At 34.1% G+C, this 14,737-nt stretch overlaps 1 pseudogene; it reads left to right on the plus strand.

Moving 5' to 3' along the window:
• The first annotated feature begins 2,965 nt into the window (after nt 1-2,965).
• Nucleotides 2,966-4,103, plus strand: LOC105527724 (annotated as a pseudogene).
• Nucleotides 4,104-14,737: the final 10,634 nt, after the last annotated feature.

Genomic DNA, 14,737 nt, shown 5'->3' on the forward strand with positions numbered 1-14,737 from the left:
AATTGCATAATATAGTAATTTCAAAACATACTATGTTTCTAATGTAAATGATAAAAATGACAGCATTTACTATTTCAAGCACATGGGAATTAAATTTGTAGCATAAACCAAGGGCTGACAAACTATGGCTTCTTGGTCAAATCCGGTCAGCCACTTGTTTATTTAAAGAATAATTGATATAGGAATTTCACACCACAAAATTATACACTTAAACCATTTAATGTGTATGATTCACTGGCATTTAACACATTTGCCACTACCACTACTATCTAGATCCAAAGTAATTGTTTTCACTTCAAAAGGAAGATTTACACCCATTAGATAGTCATGTCGCATTCTTCTATTCTCTATGCCTTGCAACCTGGCATTATGTGTTGGCATCATTCTATAACCCATTGGGTAATACTTTTTCAAAAATGCAGATAGGTATATAACTTCAACAAAGTGTTTTACTTTTTCTTATTTCTAACGTGTCCTATTTGTTTCTAAACAGCAATTCTATGATGTATAAAATTAAACTTTTCTTTCTAATTTCTCTGTTATTAAGTATATCAGAGGTGTTGTGATTTATACTGTTATGAGTTCTTTCCAATTTTATATTGAAGTATCTTTCTTGAGAATGGCTGTAAACCAAGATCCTGGAAAGCTCTGATAGAGGTGGGGAAGTGAGTTTCAGATATATGAGTCAGGTCAAATATATTGAAAAGAGAAAGGAAGAACAAAATGCATAAAATAGAAGAAATTTATTACTCACAGTTCCTAAGTGATGTTAGGGATGATGATAAGAATGTGACAGATAGTTCAGAAGTGACAGAGAGCTCAACCAGCTGTCTGGAAGTGGAAGGGGAAACCCCTGTGGGAGGGCTTTTGTTAAGGACCATGAGTATTATTTCCTAGGCTTCTCTGCATGAGTAGAGGAATGGCTGGATTAAGGGAACACACAAGAAGGGGAAAATTATTGTATGACTCTGGTATTGATCATTAGGTTATATCATGGTCATTACATCTGTGATATGTTGCATTTCTGGATCATTAGGATGAGAAACAAGTAAACTCTATCTTAAACAACTACACGAGGAAGGGAAGTTTTAACAAAGCCAAAAGTGACAAGCTATGACTAGATCTTAAACAACTCATATTAAGCCTAAAAATGAATGCTGAGGGGCAGAACAAACTTATGATATGAAGATAGACCAACATTTTAGAAGAAAACATGTCTTGGCCACTGCCAGATTGGTAGCATAAAATGAATCAGCTCTGAAATGTAACAAGAATAGATAGTGAAAATTGTTTTTAGAGACAACTATTTAATCATATTCAGAGAGGTTGACTACAGTGGCATGCACCTATAGTCCCAGCTACTCAGGAGGCTGAGGAAGCAGGATAACTTGAGCCAAGGAGCTCAAGGCCAGCCTGGGCAACTTTGTGAAACCCCATCTCCTCACCATTTTCCAGTTTAGGTAAAACGTAGTGCAGCTCACAGCCAGCACATATTTAATTTTACATAAATACACTCCTTGAGGATGAAGCAAGTGTGACTCTTTTTCAGTGTGAACATCATTATAAAAACTCTTCTTGGAGTTATTTCTAAAGAGAGCTAACATCAGAATCGTCTGAATCATCTACTTTAGAAAAATTGAATTCAGGTTAATCTTCAGCCAACAACTGCTCGAGAACAATGTTAATATCCTACATTTTCTAGAATTTGACATTTTCAACAATCGAAAATGTCTACATTTTGTAAATGGAAATAGCACTACTACCAATAGAATGCTAAAAATCGAATTTTTGAAGAGAGATCAGCAGAGATTATATAATCCAAAGAACAGAGAAACAAAAAATGAAGAGAAATAAACAGAGCCTTATAGACTCTTGGGACACACTTAAGCACAGCAAAATAAGCCAAATAGGAGTGTCACATGAAGAAGAGAAAGATTCAGTGGAAAATATTCAAAAATAATGCCCCAAATATCCCATAAACTATTTTAAAAACACTAATTTACACATTTCAGATGTTCTGTAAATTTTTAGGTTAGGGTAAACACAAAAAGATCCAAACAGAAACACAATAAAAATAGGTTGAAAACCAAAGGAAGAAAATTATAAAGCACAAAGACTAAAACAAGTAACCACATATAAGGGAACTCAGATACCATCAATAGCTGACTACTCATCAGAAACAAGGCTGCCCCTAATGCAATGGTATGTCACAAAGTACTGAAAGAAAAAACTGCCAACCAGAAATTCTTTATACTACAAAATCAAAATCATCTTTAAATATTGATGATGAAATAAAGACATTTCTAAACAAACAAAAACAGAAAGTTATTGCTAACTAATCTGCCTCATAATAAATTCTAAAGAAAAATTTCCAGGCTAAAAGTAAATAAACACAGAAAGCAGTGTAAATCCACATAATAAAAAAATACACCTGAATAAATAATTATGTAATTTTAACAGATAATATAAATTCATATTTATTTAACTTTCTTAACAAATTTAAGAAGCAATTATATAAAGCATATATATATATATAGTTGTAATGCTGAACATTTAACTTATACATACGTAATATATTTGTCAATAACAGCACTAGGGAGGTATGTGGATGCAAAACTCTATTGCAGCAAGGAATGGCACCAAGAGGAGAGGGAGATAGGGAAGGATGGCAGGCAAGGGAGGAGGAATGTGGGTCAGCTAAGGTGCCTCCACAGGGACTTGCCACCATTAACCCTGCTGCCTCCATCACAGCCTCGGCGTCTTGGAGCTGATGCAGTCAGGACATGTCCAGGAATTGAGAAAACATGAGGGTGGCCCTTCTCAACCATGCCCCTGGTGAAAATCAAACACTAATTATCTGAGACATCTGAGGTAAGGTATCAACTGTGTGGGATACTACATAAATCCTAAAAGAATGCAATAAAGTGGCAATGTCTCAGGAACCAGACCCACCTTATCTAGAGATATGTCTTCTTGTCCCATAGTAGAAACCTAGTGTTATACACAGGTCAAAGTAGTAAAGTGTTCAACACATAGACCATTAATAACTTCAGTTTTTGTCAAGAGGAAATGGGTGAGGTGTTAAAAAGTTCAACATTTTCACTTGGCCCAAATGACAAAATGAAATGGTGCCTGAGGGTAAACACAAAGGGATTAGATAACGAAAGTAAAGACTTCTTGTCCTAATATTTGCTTTTAGTCAGCTTGCCAAAAAGTGAAGTGTGAGCAAAATTCAAATTTTCCTTTCTGAATGCCAAAAGGGAAGAAATAAAAGCAATGGAAAGCCAAAGAGCATATCAATTCATGCAAGGGAAAGACTGAGATTTTAAAAATTTCATTAGAGGGAACCTTTAGCTTGATGAAGCTAATAGTCTTTTACCAGATGGCAAGCTTACATTATTTTGCAAGATGAGTGTGGTCCAAGACTCAGTAAACATATCGGGACATACTAATACAAATACTTTGAAGGTGGCTGAGTGTCGACTAGAAGATGTAGGTAATCTCTGGGAAAACACGAGATTTACAGACTGCAGTTTTGTTGTGAGAGGACAAGAATTTAAAGCTTTTAAATCTGCTTGTACCTCAATCCCCAGTTTTTAATGCCATGTTTGAACATGAAATGGAAGAAAGCATAAAGAATTGAGTGGAAATAAATTATTTAGACGCTGATATTTTAAAAGAAATGATGAGATGCATTAACACAGGGAAAGCACTAAACCTTGACAAAATGGCTGAAAACTTGTTGGCAGCTGTAGACAAACATGCACTGGGAACAGCTGAAGGTCATGTGTGAGGAAGCTTTGTCTAGTAATCTCTCAATAGAAAGTGTTACTGATACCCTTGTCCTTGCAGATTTGCACGTTGCAGAACAATTGAAAGCACAAATCATAGACATTATTAATAGGTTCATTGTACTTCGACAACTTGGATGTAAACATAAGAAAAACTGGAACAGCAGCCAAGCAACTGATGTAATGGAAACATCAAGGTGGAAGTCCATGATTCAGTGTCACCCTTACTTAGTAGCAGAAGCCTTCTGAGCACTAGCATCTGCACAGTGTCCACAGTTTGACATTCCACACAAATGGCTAAAACAGTCCTAAATCTTCTGTGAACAATTGAAAAATAGAATTGACTTTTAGTCATTCAAGTCCAGAAGGATTCTAAAAATAAACCATAAATCATAAGGAAGGGTTGTTTCTGTTATTTGGTCCACAGAACAGAAGCTAAAAAAGCATATTGCTTGCATTTCAGGTGGATAATTAACAGTTTATTCTTCAGCTTTAAGTTAGACTGATTAATTCACTTCAAGGCCTTAAATTATTTTCAGTGACTTATCTTGTTTGTATAATGCTTTAATTTTATCTATTATGACTTGTCATTTTGACCAATGCTATGCAGGATTGTATAAACTAGCTTTATAATGCAGCACTATTGATAACTGAAGATTTTAAGTTTCAAAAGGATCTTTTATTTTGAAAAAAAAAGTGAATTTTATAGGGTTCATCCTATGCTGTCTCAAGGTTTAATATTAAATTCTCTTTAAAAGCACTTGTATTGAAATTTACCAGTAATGTCTTCAATCTAAGTTCTGTAATTATGAGAGAACACATTTACCTTCAAAGTAAGTTACAGCAATACACTGCTTCAATTCTAATTTATTTTTCATTTCAGGGGGCAAATAAACAATGAGTTGGCCCAGATTTTTAGTGAAATTTGTGATGTTTTTCTTGTATGTTAACTGTCCCACAAAATGTGGGTTTATCTAAGTTTACAATGATTGAGAAGTGAATGAGGTTAAGATATCATGAAGAAAGCATGTATTGTGTGGAAGTAATTTTTTTATTTATAGTGACCTACATTTATATACACATGTTAAGAGTAAGGATGACCAAATGTAAATTTAATGAATTAACAAAGATATATATATATATACTTTCACTTTTACTGTGTAACTTTTGTATGCTAAATGGTACATATTTATTTTTGCTTTTGAGCAAATTACTGGGTAGAATTAATTGTATCTTAACATTCGAAATAAATTTTTAGAAGGAGACAACTGGGATGTTTGTGATAATAGATAAGAAAGATATTCTTGATTGTATTAAATGGTTTTGGATTGCAGGGATTCATTATTGAATTTACTCCTGTTTTTTCACACTTTACAAAATATACCTAACTATAAATGAACCTTGGATAGTCTACCCTCCTTCAAAAACTGAAGGCCGAGGCGGGTGGATTACACCTGAGGTCAGGAGTTCGAGACCAGCCTTGCCAATATGCTGAAACCCTGAAACTATGAAATCATACATAGATGATTGATAGATTTGCTTTCTTTATAATCATCAGATATGAGAATGTAACTTATGAAACAAGTGAATATAAGTAAATTCACTCCCACTTCATTGCTTTAGAAATGAAAAGCTTAACGTTATATTTGGAAGACGAAAGTGAATTTAGTAAATAGATTAATAAAAAAGATGTGGACCATTAGCAATTTGTTACTCTTCTTTACACTGGAATTATGTCCGCCTAATGATTACTTAAATATTTGAATTTTTCATTTATTATCTCAATATCTAAGTCACTATGTATAAAACATCATGATTTTATTTAATTTGATTTAATATAAAATCAAGTCAAAGAAATATGGTTGTTCTATTTACTTCAGTTTTCTAGTAGTTCTCATTACTTACCCTGCCTTGTCCTAATTTCCTTATCAACCATATGGAAAGCATTTAAGTAGGTGATATCCATCTTTTTAGAACTCTTTTTGGTTTTTGTTTTTTGTTCTTTTGAGACAGAATCTCTCTCTGTCACCTAGACTGGGGTGCAATGGCACGATCTCAGCTCACTGCAACCTCTGTCTTCTGGGTTCAAGCAGTTCTCTGCCTCATCCACCCTAGTAGCTGGGATTACTGGTGCCTGCCACCACGCCCGGCTAATTTTTAAAATATTTTTATTAAAGGCAGGATTTCACCATCTTGGCCAGGCTGGTCTTGATCTCTTGACCTCGTGATTCACCCGCCTCGGCCTCCCAAAGTGCTGGGATTACAGGTGTGAGCCACCGCGCCCGGTCCCTTTTTAGAATTCTAACAGACATGCTCTAATTTGAATTTGACTCATAAAACAAGGTACTTTATCTTTTTTTTTTTTTGAAGTTTTGAGTTCAGGGGTACAAGCGCAGGTTTGTTACATAAGTCAACTTGTGTCATGGGGGTTTGTTGTACAGATTATTCCATCACCCAGGTATTAAGCCAAGTACCCATTAGTTATTTTTCTTGATCCCCTCCCTCCTCAAACCTTCCACTCTCTGAAAGGCCCCAGTGTGTGTTGCTACCCTCTATGTGTCCATGTGTTCTCATCAGTAGGCTCCCTTATCTATATGGATCTGTGGAAATTTGATGACAGAAAATCAGATACCTTAGTACAATTACTCAGCTGTACAAGTGGGTAATCCAGAATAACCTTCTTGGTAAGACTCTGAAGAATAAATTTTTGAAAACTTGAGTAACAGCCAATCAGGATAAAAATAGTACAACAGAAAATGTGTGATTCACCATTTGTTATTTAAAAACTCAAAAATAAAATCTTACTTCTTTTCATTTATGTTCCAGTCCTGGGGGGAAATATAATAAACTACAACTGTTGGCATTTTATTATATATAGTCACATTTTTTTATGACCAGAAACAAACTAACTTTATTTCAAGTGTAGTTACATCTCACAAATAATTTTTCAACAATTTTCTGGGTTGTCCGTCTCCTAATTCAAATGTTACACCTACCCTTTTCTCCTAATAGCTAGATATTTCAAAGGTAGATGAAAAATAACAGCCCTTCTTTTACTACCAGCGACTTCATTTTCTCTGGGAATAAATCCCTAGTCTTTATTATGAAGTGGTAACACATTTTGTGATGGAGAGTGGCCTGTCCTTCCTTTATTCGAGCATCACCACCACCCCACTCCCTGCTGCTCTGGACACCATGTCCTATCACACTCAGTGACTCCACTATTTCTCTAAGAGAACATGTTCTAGCATGCATAATGCTTTTGGGGGGCTGGAGTAGGGAATATGCAGTTTTCTTTATCTACAGTGTGCTCTTTCTGTTTGTCCACATGAAATCTTGCATTCATTCTTCAAGTCACAAGTCACATACCACTTCTTAAATGTGCAGTCTTCACTTACCACCCTAGAGGACTTGGTGATTCTTTCTCTGAGATCTGAAAGTAATTTTAGTGCAGTTTGACTGTTACAGTAATTTGTTATCTAGAGAGCATTGCCCATTTCATTGCCTCATATTGAGCATTGCTCATTTTAATTCTAAGACTCTTCAAGAATAATTATTCAAAAGTTTATCTAATCCTAGGTCATCTAGAAACCAAAGCTTTTATACCTCATGGTGCAGACAATGACACCAATGAATGGATCTACCTTGGGATCCCTATGGTGGGCCTTCCTTTGTTTGCAGATCAACTCGATAAGTTTGTTCACATAAAGGCTAAGGGGGAAGTTGTTAAAGTAAAATTGTGAAAAACAATGCCAATTACAGATTTGATCAATGCATTAAAAGCAGTCATTAATGACTCTTCATGAATGCAATTTTTTAACTACATAGCATGTACTGACAACTTCTCACATGAATGCCAAGGAAGCAGCCGTGACCCTAAACATGAACACAATGCTGAGTACACTTTTTTTGGTAACGCTTAAAAGCAATCGTCAATAAACAATTGTGAGTATCATAATCTTTTTTTTTTTTTTTTGGTGGTTTCAGTGGAAACATTTGTCAGAGGTTTTAGGATAGCGCATAATTTTTAAAATAGCCAAAAAGTGAAATAAAAGAAATTGCTGAAAATTGTAACAGAAGGATTATAAGGAAGACTGAGAGAAAAGTTAAAGAAAAGAAGCATGAATATTTTTACAGCACTGACTACAGTCATGAGGGTCTTTTCGAATGAGATCTAATCAAATGTAATTCTTCAAGTAAATTTTATTTTGCCTATTGAAGGTATAGAAAGTGATATCATGGGATACAAATACTTAGTGAAAAGGCTACCATAATGAAGCAAATAAACATGTCCTTCATCTAACTTTTGTTACCTTTTTTCCTTGTTTTTAAAACTCTTGTAAAGTAACTTATTTTCAGTAAATCAGCAAGACATAATCAATCTCTAATTACCGTTATATTTAATGCTTTCCAAATTTTTTATGCTAATATTTTGATCCCATCACTGATAACTTGTAAACAACTAGAGCTTTCAAATTTGCCGCTAAAAATTATTGGGAAAAGAACATACTTTATAAATGTAGCCATATTCTTTGTTCTTATGGTTATGGTTGCTTTTGCTTATTTGGAAGATTTATAAAATCAGAAAATAATTGGCTTGAAAGAGATAGATTGGAATATTCCTGTTTAATAGCCAAAGTATCTGAAACCAGAAATATATGATTTCTAAATTATTTCAGTACAGACATTAATTTCAGTTTTGCTATTACTATTATTTTGGTAATATTATAAATATTAATAAATATAATGTTGTGTTTAAAAATAAAGATAATTTTTTAATTAGTTGATACCCATTGAATGTACATAAAATGGTGTGCATTATATTGGTAGTTTGTATTATGTAACTTCTTGGTTATAGTTTTTCCCAATTGTGTTAAAAATACTTATCAGGATTAATTCCCTCCTCTGAAAAACAGTCTTCATGCTCTGTTTTTTGAATATCAAAAAGAGAAGGTACCTCATTGCTATTGCTACAGTGCCATGCTTTCGCACTTTTTGGTTTTGACTTGGTAAGCCTTGTACTTATATTCATCCTTATTCCTTGTTTATTAGTCCATAATTATTTCAACACTGGAAATAAATGGAACTACCATGCCTCAAAGTAAAATATTAAGCACCACTTAGATTTTAAGATCACAATGCAAGAAAAACTGTAATACTAGTGAACATTTACTGAGAGTCTCTTTATGATGAGAATAATTCTACCAAGTATCCTAAGAATCATTGCATGACTACTCACAATAATCAGATAAGAAAGATACCATTCTTATTCATTCAATTTAACAATAAAAAAAAAAAAAAACTAGGAACAGATACATTAAAAAAAAAAAAAGGACCAGTAGATATCAGTTCATGATTCAAACTAAGACCATTTACTTTTACACTTTTAATCACTAATTCACTGATATAATGTCAATACTAATTTCTGATCAATGCCAGCTTCTTATCAGCTTTGCCCTGACATGGACCTGAACCTTGTCAAAGATTTGTCTCCCATCTCTCGACTTTGATACTATTTTGAAATTTGCACACCAGGTTCATTACAATTTCATTAATGGCTAATTCAACCTCTGTACTCTGAAATGATTTCTTTTTATCCTTTGGACTTAACTAATTTTAATTTCTAGGATAGAAATACTTGTCCTCTCTTCAATTCTCCTTTCACATCTTGAAATCTTATGCATCCAGCAAATTCTAACCCATAAACTAAAATCTCTATAACCACCATGAAATAAAATATTTTTTCATCTACTTTTATGTGGCACTAATTTCTGACATCTACACAAAAATTTCACATATTTATAATTTATATTCTATAAGTTTATGTCTATTTGATTTTCCTTTAGTTATAAAGACAATGTTATATGGTTATCAATCATTCATTATGATCAGCTTATGAAGCCCATGGACCAAACAGTCTTCTGGATCAAGTTTGTCATGCGCCACAAAGTAGTCAAGTACTTGCTGCCACCTGCCAACAATCTCACCTGGTTCCAGTACTGCTCTCTGGTTGTGCTGGCCTGTGAGGCAAGTTTTACTCTTTTTCATAATATGTTGCTTGTTTGATGATCAAAAGTTTGTTAAGACCAGAAACAAAAGAAAAGAGAGTAGCACTGTTTGAGATCTAAAGCAGGTAGACATGATAGGGAAGGTCATGACATTTAATGCCACCACTATTCATCAAGGTGTTGCAAAATTCTCCTCTACATTTCACAAGACATGTGCCTCTCCTGATTTATTTAAATATTTTGCTCTTTGTTAAACATTAGGTAATAAACAATTTTAATTTCAGAAAACCTAAAATAACTCCATTTTAATGCTTGCTTATGTATATTTCTAAACTGAAAAAAAAAATGAGATTCACCAGAAACTCAGGCTGTTTATTTGAGAAGTTCAGAAATAGCGTGTTTCTACCATGCATTTTTAGACACCTCTTTTTTATTATGTTATTTTATTTTTTATTTCCAACATTTATTGTAAGTGCAGAGGCACATGTGCAAGTTGTGCAGGTTTGTTACATAGGTAAAGAAAAGTCTTCTATATAAACACATACAATGATATGGATTATATGTGTCCCTGTCAAGAAAAGCAGCAAGATCCTTCTTAAAAATGGCAAGACAGATTTTATTCTGACTACTGAAGTAGGAGATTGAGACTACAGTATAAATTGAGTTCAACTCTAACTAAGACAAAGGTAACTGAGGCTTGGCTTTTAAAGAGAAAACTGATATGAATAAAAATGAGGAATGAAAACAGAAAATTACATAAAAATTAAGTGGGAAATAATTGAAAACTATTAGGCAAGGTGGGTTAGACAGTGTATGTTTTGCAGTTTGGCAGGATCACATTATTTTGAGCCAAGACCTACCGTGGAAGCTAGGGTGACCGTTAAAGACAAATTTATGACCTAGTGCACATATAAGCTAAGCAAAACTTGGCCAAGTCTCTTAACACGGTGTTTATACAAGTCTTTTGTGTTGCATTGGAGTTTAAAGCTCAAGTCCTTCATGAAATACAAAATACTTGTTAATGAGAATGTTGTTTGTTTCAAAATTATAGATGGTCGTAACTGACTTCCTATCCAAAACTATGCAACCTTTTAAAATCCTGGGTTAGAAAGACTAAAGATGGTTTCCACATGAGGCCTTGAATATGCTTGATTTACTGTTTTCACTTTAGTTAACACTCTTTGTAATTGGATAATAATACACAAAATAAAATGCAAGACTAGTTCCCTTTAGTTAGGAATTATAGATATGGTCCAGCAAGTTTAGTCCAGTCCCTCTAGATTGTAATGTTACATGATTTCTCTCCTGCAATAAGATGTCACTATTTCTTGGCCTTAATTTGTCAAGTCAGACATTTCTGACTTCTTTAATACCTGGAATACTGAGTATACACAAACCAGAAATATGTATAATCATTTTTCTTATTCTCTGCTCGTGACATGGAAAAGTAAATTGTAGATGGAATAAGGAGCCAAATATCTTGTGCAATAATTTTTAAGGTCTATGTTGAAGAAAGCACAATAAATGGCAAAAAGCTCTCCAAATCTTGCCTTTAAATATTGGTCATTACAGCCTCTGGATTCAGAAAAAGATTTGCAAAGCAAACCACAAAGAAGAAAGAAACCAACTTAAGAGCAGTTCTTCTCTCTGACAAGAGATATACCTGAACAATCGGATAGAACAGAGGCATAATGATCATTTTTAACACATGAAAAAGATTTTTACAGTAATCTTTTTTATGTTAAAATATTTTTAGCTACAGTTGGTAATAAAACAAATTATTTTAATGTCTAGAAAAGAAATATACACTGAATATTTTACTTTATTAAATGTTGACTATATAGTCATGCCACCAGAAAGAAAAAAATAACAAAGTCCAAGAAAGGAAAAAAGTAATGCATTCATGCACTTTAATTATAGTAATGTCTTTTTTTTTAAGTTTGAAGAAAATCTTATATGTATATATATTAGTCTGAGGCAATAATGATGCTCAACATGTACTACAAAAGCTAAATTCTAGTCTGTTTATATTTTCTTAATGAAGTGTCTTCTGAAAATGTATCAGAATATATCAGAATATACTTTCCTAATAAATAATATACTTTATTACGAAAGTATATTCTGAAAATTGATCTTCTTTGAAATTCTTAGACCGTATTTCCAGATACATGAAACTATGTCTATCCATGAGTGAACAAATAATACTTTCACTAGTTTAATTTTGAGAAGTGTTTTCACATAAAGTGATACGTACATATATATTTAGGAAAATATGTGAACATGAAGGATGGAGAGTCATAAAAATTTCATAGTAAATTGAATTACAAAAATTGCGATAATATGATGTGTCTCTTTCTTGGAGATTGATTCTACAAGCTTTTAAATATCTCAGCAGTTAACAAAGTTTAAACACAGAAACTCTAAGCAATCACATGGAATTATACAATTGATATAACAGTCTTCATATTTGCGATATTTTTTTAATTTTGAATATGCTGCATAAAGACAGGGATATGCAAGCACCACAGAACTTGACCACAAAAATAAAATAATTGTAAATGTTATCTTGAAAATAACATAAGAAGCTGAATCTATCTATGTCAAGAACAACTGGTTTAGGAGTTTTCTGAATTAATTTCTATGCAGTATGCAGTATTTCTTAAAAGATAAAACAAATGTGCTATTAGAAGTTTTCTTCTTACATTCTTTAAGTATATTATTTAGTATTCTTCAGTATATTCTTTTACATACATATGCTTAAATTCCAACATTAATGATAAATATTTCTGAATAACTGAGGAGTTTGTCCTTGGAAGGGATGGGCCTTCCTGTGTCAATCACCTCACTATCACTCCAATGTCCTCTATTGAGGAAGCTTAACATTCAACTACCTGGCAAAGGAGGAATGCTTACATGATCCTGATTCGGTATCATAAAGCCGTATTTGCATCCGAGGGACAATAAATTAAAAACTGGTGGCGTATAACATTTCAAATTTCTCATTTGTTATTATTCTACAAGTTGTAGCCTTGGGCACTGAATCTTGGTAAAATTTGGATGAGTGGGAGGCATGACTTTCTTTTGAAAATAACATTTTTGGCCAGGCGCAGTGGCTCACACCTGTAATCCCACCACTTTGGGAGGCGGAGGCGAGTGGATCACGAGGTCAGGAGATAAAGACCACCCTGGCTAACACGGTGAAACCCCATCTCTACTAAAAACACAAAAAAATAGCCGGGCATGTTGGCAGGTGCCTGTAGTCCCAGCTACTAGGGAGGCTGAGGCAGGAGAATGGCAGGAACCTGGGATGCGGAGCTTGAGTGAGGTGAGCTGAAATTGCGCCACTGCACTCCAGCCTTCCAACTTGGGCAACAGATCGAGACTCCGTATCAAAAAAAAAAAAAAAAAAAAAAAAAACAGTAAAAGAAAAGAAAAGAACATTTTTGAAAGTGGGGGCATGTAGAGGTTCTGACAAAGGTGAGCTTAAAATTGGCCCACTGAGTCCACATTTCCACTGGTGGTCACTTGTCTTATGTCCAAATATATAATAAGAATTGAGATACTAGCAGGTTGGAGTTTTGATTTCAGTAGTTGTTAGCTCAGAGCTCAGACTTGGTTAGAGGGAGTCTTGTAGTGCTGGGCCCATGTGTACCCTTCACTTAGCACCACTTTATTCATACTCCCAACAAACCAGCACTGGAGTCATCAGTTATTTGGAGATTTACCTATGTTGGATATTAATTTTTACCAATTCAAGTATATGAAGATATATCATTGATTCCATTGTTAGTCCCTAATTATTAAACTGACTAATCACTTTTCGGGTTTATGATCCAGTCAGAACTTTGTTCATGTACTGCACTCATTTTTCAAGTAATATTTTTCATTAGATTCTTCTTTAGTATAGAGACTTTATTAAGGATAAATTTCTTACTCATAAGTGATCTAGAATCCTAAGTCATCATGACTATGGCTCAGAGTGACTAGCAAAGAAACAAAATTAATAAAAGTCAGATAAACTGTAGCAGGACGAGCTGCAGACAAATTCCTCAGACACCGAATTAAAGAAGGAAGGGATTTATTCAGTGGGGGCATTGGCAAGACTCCTGTCCCAAGAGCTGAGCTCCCCGAGTGGACAATTCTTGTCCCTATTAAGGGCTCACAACTCTAGGGGGGTGCATTTTAGAGGGTCGTGATTGATTGAGCAAACAGGGGTACGTGACTGGGGTTTGCATACACCAGTAATTAGATTGGAACAAAACAAGATAGGGATTTTCACAGTGCATTTCTATACAACGTCTGTAATCTATAGACAGCATAACTGATTAGGTCAGGGGTCAATCTTTAACTCCCAGGCCCAGGACGAGGCGCCGGGCTGTCTCTCTGTGGATTTCATTTCTGCCTTTTAGTTTTTTACTTCTTCTTTCTTTGGAGGTGGAAATTGGGCATAAGACGATATGAGGGGGGTCTCCTCCCTTAAAACAAGTAAAAATTAGTGAATAATCCTTAGTCAGACAAGGCAAACATTGCAGCTGGATTGATCAATAATAACGAGGACATGCAGGTTACAAGAGGCAGGACAGAACAAAATAAAAATTGAGACAATCACATTGAATCAAGGCATAAATACCTTAACAAAGCATACAATGTGTAGTTAAGATCAGAAAAAAAACTAGAAACAAGAGAGCTTTGGAAGAAAAACTAATCAGGAAAGCTTTAACATAAGGTGTTAACAAGCAGTCCTTTTTTATTGTAATCAGTTTATTGGCAATTTCTAAAGCATTAAGGGATTCTTCTTGAGGGCTGTATCAGTCAAGCATTCAGTTCCACTTTACTTCATGTAATCAACCAGCATTTCATATAATTAGGGAACACATTTCTGATTTTAAAAATATCTAATTATTTTTGTATTTATCTTTCTCCTCATCCCATTCTTGT

Source organism: Colobus angolensis, unplaced genomic scaffold (genome assembly GCF_000951035.1).
Source record: "Colobus angolensis palliatus isolate OR3802 unplaced genomic scaffold, Cang.pa_1.0 Scaffold643, whole genome shotgun sequence".
Classification (NCBI taxonomy): domain Eukaryota; kingdom Metazoa; phylum Chordata; class Mammalia; order Primates; family Cercopithecidae; genus Colobus; species Colobus angolensis.